The following is a 9,342-nucleotide window of genomic DNA, read 5'->3' on the forward strand; positions in this document are numbered from 1 at the left end:
AGGGAGGAGTCTTCTTCAGATGCATCAATGCTGCATAGAAACATAACATGTCACAGTTTAATGAAGATATTGCAGCACAGGGTTTCTATTTCAGAAAAGGGGCAGAAAAGTCCCTAACGCGTTGTTTAAAAAAGGAGTGCAGATGCTCTGATAGCGAACCAGTTGGTTTGAAGACTAATATTGTTCCTTACTGTTTAGGTCAGGGACAAGGTCAAATTAGTATCTGGGCCTCAGATAGGCCTACAGTGCATATTGTGCCACCAACCATTTAAATGTCTGTCTCCATTTTAATGTTGTTGCTTTTTTTAGATCTCAAAAGGCATTAATATGTTTATTTTGTTCTCATCAATCCTACTTACCACCATGTTCTTCCTTTCCATTGGAAATCGAAAAGAAACACCTTTGCAGAATCATTGTACTGATCAGCTCGAACCTCGCCCTCCTGTTGTGTAAGCAGTTCACCTCGGTACTCCACAACAAAGTCTCCTTTGGATATGAATTCAGTGGCAAAAACTCCCCGTCCTTAGCAGACACAAAATACAAACATTAGGAGATATTGCATTGTGCTTGTCAAATATTACAGAGAATAATCACTGTCTGGAGGTCCACTCCGGTCACATGATCACCCCATTCAACTTGCCAAGCTTCTCCAAAAACAACTGTTCTCATAAAATGACCTCACACTGTCTAAAAGTGATCTCACACATATCACTGCCAATCAAAATGAGGTTCAGGTGTGCAGCAGGGGGTTTAGGGAGGGGGATGCGCTGCTCTGTCTTTCAAGAGGCTAGATTCAGTTGTCACTCTTACTTTGTCTTCTAAACCAATGATTGGTTTTCAAGGTGGGCCTTTTCAGGTGGAAGGAGATTTCAGATGGAGCATCGTGTGACTGTAGTGGACCTTTAAGAATCCTATGACCATAATACAAAGACATGGCAAGCTATTCCTTTAAACCTTTTTTCCTGGGTGACTGTGCCCATATATCCCAATTCACTGTTTCCCACTAACCTCTAAAATGTACATCTGATTCATCTAATTCATAGCTGTCATATTTAGGACTGTCAGAAATATATTCAATCTTCACCTTACCTTTAAAGATATTGATAAAACGCTGGTAAAGTACTGGTTTATCAATGTTTGATCTGATGTGATGCTCTGCATCCTCCATGGGCCGGAGTCGCCTGGAAGATCTCTCCGTCAGGCCAACTCAAATCCTTAATCTGTGGAATAAAGCAGACATTATAAACTGGGTAGTTTGGGTCCTGGATGTTGATTGGCTGAAACTGTGGTATATTTAAGAAATAAGGCACCTCGGGGGTTTGTGGTATATGGCCAATATACCAAGGTTAAGGGCTGTAACCAGGCAGGCACTCCGCGTTGCCTCTTACGTAAGAACAGTCCTCAACCTTTCCTTGTGCTTTACTGCTTAACTATATACCAAGGCTGTCAGACAATCAACATTCATGGCTTAACCTACAATTTATAAGAGACATAATGTATGTTTGTTAGATGACTACAAAACAAGCACGTTAGAAGCAGTAAAAAATTCCATATGTGACTTTCCCTCTTCCACTCTGCTATGAGATGCAAGGTGGGGTGCACAACACCTGGTTTCCAGCCAGCCAACTTTAGCTCGCTAAACTAACACCATCTAATGTTATCAAACTGCTACCTACTCAAGTTCATCTATGGGGATCACGTGTCCCATTTAGCTGTCTATGCATGTTACTTATAACCACACTGATAGAATTGACTGAAATAGCTAGCCATAAAATATCAGTCTCTTTATCAACAGTTATGTTAACTAATCAAGCTACCCGCCCAAATGTCAACAAAATTGGCTCACTAGTGCCTTAGCTAGATAGTGAGCTAACATTAGCACTAGCAACAAACAAGCTAACTAGGCTAACATAGTTCATAAACCAATACAACGATTTATGGTGGTGGAATTGTACTACAGCATGAAAATAACTTTCCATATCATTTCAATTGTTGAAAATATGATATTGCTCACCTTTCTTTTAGGAACAGCGGGGACCTGCAGATGGGCCGCCCGGTGTTAACGGACGAGCTTCTCCAGATGAAAGTGATTTTCCCTCTCTGGCTCTGCGCGGTAAAGTGGAGTGGGGGAGGGGCAATCACAACGTGGGGACAGAGATAGTCATATAGGGGACGTGTCACCACAGTGGTGTGTGTGCATCTGTCAAGGCGCTGGAATCCTATACAAATCGACATGACTGATGTTGATATTTCAGTTGTGTAGTAAATATTCTATAGACCTAAGAAACAGGCTAATACATTGCAAAATGAATGCATTTCCCTCGGCCTATAGGTCATAGGAAACTTCAAGACACCAAAATGTACATTTTAAGGATTCAGAAATTGTATTGATTGATCCAGAAACACATAGGAATAAGGTCAATAGGCCTTGGCTATTTTCTGACATAGGAAGGGCTGGCTTACCTGGGCTATTGCCCCTGGGCCCCGGAGAAATAAAAAAATATACAGTATGTAGTATATATTTATTTTTTACTGCAACCGCCAACCACAGGGGCATTCAGGAGCCCACTCTCAATGAGTGTAGAGGCCTGCTGCTGCGGACACTTTGTTATTTGTCAGATGGGGAGGAGAGGAGGTAGGGGGGCCACTTGTTTAATTAATTGATTAATAAAAATATATAAACTGCATAATAAATAAATGTGACTAGTAAAATGTGTGATTCAGGAGCTGGGACCAAGCCCGTAGGGGGCCCAAGGGGCAAAACAAATACAAAATAAATACTTTTTACAATTATTATCATTTTTTTAATCCAACCACAGGAGCCCGCTCTCAATGTTTAAAATACAACAGAGCATAATTTAGCCAAAGAGGATCAATAGTTTCTACAAAAATAACTATCAAAAAGACATACAGTACATGTACTGTATCTGCCAAAATAAAAGAAACACCAACATAAAGTGTATTAAACGCAGAGTTAAAATGAAATTAAATCAAATTGTATTTGTCAACTGCATCAAACACAACAGGTGTAGGCATTACCTTGAAATGCTTACTTCCAAACCCTTACTTACGTAAGCCTAGGAGTTGACGTCCCGATGGATAGGGATCAACCCGTAACGCTCGTAGTCCACATTGTCACACTGAACCCTTTCACGATGACTCACGTTTTCTGAAGATGTCTAATACGTAGGAGCTCCCTCTGTCTTCCAGAGCGGCTTCGGCAAGCTCCTTCTCGCAACGGAAAAGATGCTCTCTGGACCCGCTCGTAGTAGCTCTCGTCATCTCCCTGCACTGTCCTATCGGATAGCCCAAGGTGTCTGTACTATCAAGCGTTTGATGTCTGGTTAACGATACCAACGTGCTTTCCCGTATACTTACAAAGTGCGCAGCTTATGAGCCGAGCCTCCAGCATGGTCTGGATGCTGTTCAGAGCCTTATGTTGTCTGTGTAGCAACAGGCTGAGACAGGCTAACAACCCTGAGCAACCTAAACCGAGGTGGTGGTTATTACCACTACTACCAGGACGACAGCGACGATGAGGACAGCGACGACGACAGTGATACCAAGGTTCAGGCACGTGTGGTTAAGCTCTCCAATCTCAAACGCAAAGCCATCGACGTGACCACAGACGTGATGTGGAACTGTCACTAGCACATGGTTGGTAGTAAGACATTACACGTACCATTGGCTAGACACCATATACCCCACTACCCTATCACATGGAAAGACCAGCAGATTCACTGACATAGGGAGGCGAGTAGCACCTTCCTTTGTAAGTTCTAAATAGACAGTACACAGATAGATCCCTGTGCTGAATGAAATAGCTTCTGATTTCCTCTGGCGGTGATAACGGACCCTGGCCGCGTAGAACTAAGGCTGGGAATGCAACACAGAACCAGTGTCTACTGAGTAATCCACATAGATGTGCACCCGATCATAGGCAGTTCATTCTCAATTACTGTCACATCAATTGTCTTTCAAAATGTGGTGTCGCTGTCATCTTTCAAATAAACACAACCAAGATATATGTATATGCAAGACATATTTTATTTCAAGGCAATAGATATATAAGGTTGGCTGATACAAAAGGCTATACACATTACCCAGGTGTAATATGGTCAATTAAAGTAAGGTATAAAATCGTAAACATGTGACATTGAGAACATCACCATATTAATTTTTATCAGTCAGGGCCCATTGTCAAACAAGACCTAAAATAACCTTTAGGCATCATGTCACCACACGGTCCCACATGTAGACTCTTGTAGGCTGAGGTAACACTATACAAACATCATTGCTCTACTTTAAAGGAAGCTGTAACACTCTGTGGTTGTGGACATGTGAGTGAGACCAATAACATCATCGCCACTGTTGTGGTAGGAGCTAAACTCCTCAACAATATCGATGTAATTACCTCCTGAATTACCATCTGAGGGGCATGTGAACATGTTATTGGCATTCCTACCATTGAAACAGTAATTGCTATCATCTTTGGCCCGTTGCTGGGCCAGGTGAGGTGTTACTGTTTCCATCCCAATCCTGGAAGCCAACAAAGCTATGACATGGACCAAAGTAGCAAAGTAGCACCTTCACTGGGTTTACAATCTAACACAAGGTTAAGCCGCCTGTCTTGTGGTGACACATACAGAGCTGTAAACCACCTACAAAGATAGAATACCATTCTTCTAAACTCTATGCTCGAGGTGAGGTTTCTCAGTGTGTTGTCAACAACTGTGACTACCTTAGACTGCCCTCTCCTGGGCAACAAAGTGCACCACATAGTCAAAATGATCTGTTTCTTCAAGACAAAACAGCACCAATGAAACCTGTAGGACCCAAGTGACACATTGAACAATCTCGGTAAGGAGTCATCAGGTCCGATCAGCTTCTCCGTTCTGGGAAGGGGACGGGTTCCCACCACAACGTGATCCCAGAACCCAGGTACATGAGGGATACAGACATATCTGTAGGCCACCTCTTCTGGCATTGCTTTGCTTACCCAGTACCTGAAGGACATGGTGTCATTCACTGTGATGAGATGGTTGAACGCTGCGCGGGAAGAGAACACTGTCAGTCCAGCTACATGATCAGGGCTCGTCATTGTAGTATAACATAGACATAGACAGATATATCTATACATGGAAATATACATACCTCTTCACAGGGTGTCAACTCCAGAGGATTGCTCCTCATTCATAATCAGCTGCACATGGTAATATACATACCTCTTCGCAGGGTGTCAACTCCAGAGGATTGGTCCTCATTCATAATCAGCTGCACATGGTAATATACATACCTCTTCGCAGGGTGTCAACTCCAGAGGATTGCTCCTCATTCATAATCAGCTGCACATGGTAATATACATACCTCTTGGCAGGGTGTCAACTCCAGAGGATTGCTCCTCATTCATAATCAGCTGCACATGGTAATATACATACCTCTTGGCAGGGTGTCAACTCCAGAGGATTGCTCCTCATTCATAATCAGCTGCACATGGTAATATACATACCTCTTGGCAGGGTGTCAACTCCAGAGGATTGGTCCTCATTCATAATCAGCTGCACATGGTAATATACATACCTCTTGGCAGGGTGTCAACTCCAGAGGATTGGTCCTCATTCATAATCAGCTGCACATGGTAATATACATACCTCTTCGCAGGGTGTCAACTCCAGAGGATTGCTCCTCATTCATAATCAGCTGCACATGGTAATATACATACCTCTTGGCAGGGTGTCAACTCCAGAGGATTGCTCCTCATTCATAATCAGCTGCACATGGTAATATACATACCTCTTGGCAGGGTGTCAACTCCAGAGGATTGCTCCTCATTCATAATCAGCTGCACATGGTAATATACATACCTCTTGGCAGGGTGTCAACTCCAGAGGATTGCTCCTCATTCATAATCAGCTGCACATGGACGTTGACCTCCTTGTCAGTCTTGAACTTATCATCTATGTTGAGTTCCAGATCCCAGTCTCCTACATTCTCCAGAGCAGGGAAAATTGGCAAGGGTGTGGTGCTTAGAGTGGTATCTCTCTCTCTATTTATCTCTCTCTGTCTCTCTGTCTCACTCTCTCTCTCTCTCTCTCTCTCTCTCTCTCTCTCTCTCTCTCTCTCTCTCTCTCTCTCTCTCTCTCTCTCTCTCTCTCTCTCTCTCTCTCTCTCTCTCTCTCTCTCTGTCTCTCTCTCTCTGTCTCTCTCTATCTCTCTCTCTCTCCCTCTCCCCCCCTCTCTCTCTCTCTCTCTCCCCCCCTCTCTCTCTCTCTCTCTCTCTCTCTGTCTCACTCTCTCTCTCTCTCTCTCTCTCTCTCTCTCTCTCTCTCTCTCTCTCTCTCTCTCTCTCTCTCTCTCTCTCTCTCTCTCTCTCTCTCTCTCTCTCTCTCTCTCTCTCTCTCTCTCTCTCTCTCTCTCTCTCTCTCTCTCTCTCTCTCTCTCTCTCTCTCTCTCTCTCTCTCTGTCTCTCTCTGTCTCTCTCTCTCTGTCTCTCTCTCTCTGTCTCTCTCTCCTCTATCTCTCCCCCCCTCTCTCTCTCTCTCTCTCTCTCTCTCACTCTCTCTCTCTCTCTCTCTGTCTCTCTCTCTCTCTCTCCTCTATCTCTCCCCCCCCCTCTCTCTCTCTCTCTCTCTCTCTCACTCTCTCTCTCTCTCTCTCTCTCTCTCTCTCTCTCTCCTTGTGGACGATATATTGTGTAGGCGACAACCACTTTGTTCACTGTAACACAGTCTGCACAATACACAGCCCCAAGCACATTGCACGGGCCTGTTCAGCAGAATCAAGTAGTTGTTACAGATGAACGCTCTGTTGAACTTCTTTTTACACGTGGCGCATATAATCAACTGTTTCATCACAGGGATTATCATCGCAATGGACGACACGGTAGCCCCGTCGCTGTACAGGTTATATCGTCTGGGACCAGGCACGGATTCTTCATAGGTGACAGCTGCTTCGGATTGTGGTGGTGTGGGGAACAATGTCCTTTGCGACTGTAAAGATGTCACTGGCTTGGGTTTGCACACGTTGAACCCTCGTATATCAACAGTCTGCTGTGGAGTTTCAGGCACTTGAGATGCTGGTTGTTGGGGATGTAGGACCCGGGCCTCCTGCTGCAGCACTTGATGAAACGTTTCCAGATGCACCTCAACCTGCTGGGGCTCTAGAGGCTGTGCCGGCTGTTGTTGTTGAAAGACATATTCACCACAGACCCTCTCAAGAGCAGCCATGGAGTTCTCTGGGTACCCGAGAGGGGCCATGTCACCAATACAGGCGTTGAAGGTGCTGAGTTCCACATCTGTAGGCTGGGTTACCACATTAGAGATGGCGCTTGAAGGTGGTATCATAGTGGGAAGGGGATCGGTTGTGGCAGAAAATATTGAACCTGGACAAGAGTCAACGTTCCACTGTGGCCTACTGAAATGTGGCTCGGATGCTTGGGACACTTCACTGTCTAGAAAGGCGTTTGCATATTCCACATCGGTTAGCATATCATCCGGAGCTCTCTCGGTACCCCTGTAACACAAGGCGGAAACAAGTCACCCCTCTACCCAAAGGCAATAGATTACTATTCAGTAATAACACAAGGCGGAAACAAGTCACCCCTCTACCCAAAGGCAATACATTACTATTCAGTAATAACACAAGGCAGAAACAAGTCACCCCTCTACCCAAAGGCAATAGATTACTATTCAGTAATAACACAAGGCAGAAACAAGTCACCCCTCTACCCAAAGGCAATAGATTACTATTCAGTAATAACACAAGGCAGAAACAAGTCACCCCTCTACCCAAAGGCAATAGATTACTATTCAGTAATAACACAAGGCAGAAACAAGTCACCCCTCTACCCAAAGGCAATACATTACTATTCAGTAATAACACAAGGCAGAAACAAGTCACCCCTCTACCCAAAGGCAATAGATTACCATTCAGTAATAACACAAGGCAGAAACAAGTCACCCCTCTACCCAAAGACAATAGATTACTATTCAGTAATAACACAATGTGTGTAATAGTTACACTTACGTGACACATGTCATGCTATCCAGGGCAGCAGTAACCTCCTCTGATGTATCACACCCAGACATGGCTGTGATGCTATCCACGGCAGCAGTAACCTCCTCTGATGTATCACACCCAGACATGGCTGTGATGCTATCCAGGACAGCAGTAACCTCCTCTGATGTATCACACCCAGACATGGCTGTGATGCTATCCACGGCAGCAGTAACCTCCTCTGATGTATCACACCCAGACATGGCTGTGATGCTATCCAGGACAGCAGTAACCTCCTCTGATGTATCACACCCAGACATGGCTGTGATGCTATCCAGGACAGCAGTAACCTCCTCTGATGTATCACACCCAGACATGGCTGTGATGCTATCCAGGACAGCAGTAACCTCCTCTGATGTATCACACCCAGACATGGCTGTGATGCTATCCACGGCAGCAGTAACCTCCTCTGATGTATCACACCCAGACATGGCTGTGATGCTATCCACGGCAGCAGTAACCTCCTCTGATGTATCACACCCAGACATGGCTGTGATGCTATCCACGGCAGCAGTAACCTCCTCTGATGTATCACACCCAGACATGGCTGTGATGCTATCCACGGCAGCAGTAACCTCCTCTGATGTATCACACCCAGACATGGCTGTGATGCTATCCACGGCAGCAGTAACCTCCTCTGATGTATCACACCCAGACATGGCTGTGATGCTATCCACGGCAGCAGTAACCTCCTCTGATGTATCACACCCAGACATGGCTGTGATGCTATCCACGGCAGCAGTAACCTCCTCTGATGTATCACACCCAGACATGGCTGTGATGCTATCCAGGACAGCAGTAACCTCCTCTGATGTATCACACCCAGACATGGCTGTGATGCTATCCAGGACAGCAGTAACCTCCTCTGATGTATCACACCCAGACATGGCTGTGATGCTATCCAGGACAGCAGTAACCTCCTCTGATGTATCACACCCAGACATGGCTGTGATGCTATCCACGGCAGTCTGAAGCTCCTCTGATGTATCACACCCAGACATGGCTGTGATGCTATCCACGGCAGTCTGAAGCTCCTCTGATGTATCACACCCAGACATGGCTGTGATGCTATCCAGGACAGCAGTAACCTCCTCTGATGTATCACACCCAGACATGGCTGTGATGCTATCCACGGCAGCAGTAACCTCCTCTGATGTATCACACCCAGACATGGCTGTGATGCTATCCAGGACAGCAGTAACCTCCTCTGATGTATCACACCCAGACATGGCTGTGATGCTATCCAGGACAGCAGTAACCTCCTCTGATGTATCACACCCAGACATG

At 45.3% G+C, this 9,342-nt stretch overlaps 1 long non-coding RNA gene across 1 annotated transcript; it reads right to left on the reverse strand.

The window, feature by feature from the left end:
• Positions 1-432: 432 nt before the first annotated feature.
• LOC120042906 lies at positions 433-2,193 on the reverse strand. The gene is made up of 3 exons (XR_005476258.1): positions 2,015-2,193; positions 1,090-1,220; positions 433-522 (listed from the first exon to the last, which is right to left on the reverse strand). It is a non-coding gene; the product is annotated as an uncharacterized LOC120042906 (long non-coding RNA).
• Between the last annotated feature and the right edge of the window lie 7,149 nt (positions 2,194-9,342).

Source organism: Salvelinus namaycush, unplaced genomic scaffold (assembly GCF_016432855.1).
Source record: "Salvelinus namaycush isolate Seneca unplaced genomic scaffold, SaNama_1.0 Scaffold8, whole genome shotgun sequence".
Lineage (NCBI taxonomy): Eukaryota > Metazoa > Chordata > Actinopteri > Salmoniformes > Salmonidae > Salvelinus > Salvelinus namaycush.